General features: G+C 38.7%; 1 long non-coding RNA gene across 1 annotated transcript in view; it reads right to left on the reverse strand.

Moving 5' to 3' along the window:
• The window catches only part of LOC128247103 (uncharacterized), a 20,331-nt gene that overhangs the window by 3,411 nt on the left and 15,177 nt on the right, over window positions 1–1,743 (reverse strand). The window contains exon 2 of the long non-coding RNA XR_008263524.1: window positions 110–224. This is a non-coding gene — a long non-coding RNA (uncharacterized LOC128247103). The remainder of the gene's footprint in view (window positions 1–109; window positions 225–1,743) is intronic.

The raw sequence follows: 1,743 nt of genomic DNA on the forward strand, positions 1-1,743 counted from the left end.
GTGTGTGTGTGTGTGTGTGTGTGTGTGTGTGTGTGTGTGTGTGTGTGTGTGTGTGTGTGTGTGGTCAAATAACCAACATCATCATTCTCATCAGCAGATGTTTACTTACCCTTCTTCGTTCTAAGACAACACTGAAACACTGTTTTACACAAGGTGATTCCCACTAAAGGTTTTACTGAGGTGATTTCCCATTGCATTATCTCGACCCAACCAGCTCATGTAAGCTGAAATGAAAAATGAAAAATACTCGTCAATTTTACAGTGCTGCCACTGCTTGCTAAAACATACATGCTGTAACATTGCAAATTTTACACACCCGATTTATATACGCTCGCAAAATGCCAGATTTTTCTTTTAATATGTTCTACATATAACAATATTTTATCTCTCTACTATAGGCACAAGTCTAATCGATTACATTATCTCCAATGCTCAACTGGTACTTATTTTATCGGCCCCGAAAGGATGAAAGACAAAGTCGATATTGGAAAAAATAATTGAGCTCTGAACATAAAACCGGAAGTAATACCGCTCAGAACTCGTTCGGCGTACTAACAATTGTGCCAGTTCCCGCCTTGGTCTAGTTATTGTAATTTGCTCAGAGACACATTTTCCGAGGCATTAAGTAACCCTTAAACGTAAGCTGAGAGTTCGAGTGATTATCTGCCTTAAAAATATACACCATACACAGATATGTATACAGTATAAAAGTCAGAACAAATATATTTGCACCAACTGTAATTAATCTAACAAGTGTCTTCTACTATAGCCTCGGGCCGACCAAAGCCTTGTGAGTGGATTTGGTAGACGGAAACTGAAAGAAGCCCGTCGTATATATGTATATATATGTATGTGTGTGTATATGTTTGCGTGTCTGTGTTTGTCCCCACCAACATCACTTGACAACCGATGCTGGTGTGTTTACGTCCCCGTAACTTAGCGGTTCGGCAAAAAAGACCGATAGAATAAGTACTAAGCTTCCAAAGAATAAGTCCTGGGGTCGATTTGCTCGACTAAAGGTGGTGCTCCAGCATGGCTACAGTCAAATGATTGAAACAAGTAAAAGAATAAAAGAGATGCGCAGTCTGAAAAGATTATTAACAATACACAGAAAAAGAAAGACATTTGCTGTGTAAGGTGATATTGTTCGTAGAATGGCGGCGGAGCTAACAAGGAATGCCGCTGTTGTTGTTACAGTGACGCAACCACAGTTGATGCTGTACAAAGGTTGTATGCACATCAGTTGAGGAAAGGTTTATAAAACGACATACATACTGACCTATTAATAAACTAAATACAGAATTTAGCTGAGGGTTTAGTAGAAAGGGTCAGTAGGTAACCCATGATATGTAAGTAACAAATAAATAGATAAAAAGAAACGAAAGAGAAAGAAAGAAAGAAAGAAAGAAAGAAAGAAAGAAAGACTGAAAAATGTTACTAGGTTAAATAAAAAAGTAACAGAAATGAAATTGCCTACAGACAAAAAAAAAAAAAATGAGACGCCGGGTCTGCTGCAGCAACAGCAACAACTGCAGCAGCAGACATAGCAACGGTTTCAGCAGCAGCAGCTACAGCAACAGCGGTAATTTCATTGTAGAAAGTGATGTGGGGGCAGCATGAAAGCAAAAGCAAAGACAAGGTGAGTAGAGAGAGAGAGAGAGAGAGAGTGAGTGGAGAGACATACATACATGCATACATACATACATACATACATACATACAGTCATTTGTATTGCATGTCTGT

The sequence above is a fragment of the Octopus bimaculoides genome, chromosome 2 (genome assembly GCF_001194135.2).
Source record: "Octopus bimaculoides isolate UCB-OBI-ISO-001 chromosome 2, ASM119413v2, whole genome shotgun sequence".
NCBI classification, from domain to species: domain Eukaryota; kingdom Metazoa; phylum Mollusca; class Cephalopoda; order Octopoda; family Octopodidae; genus Octopus; species Octopus bimaculoides.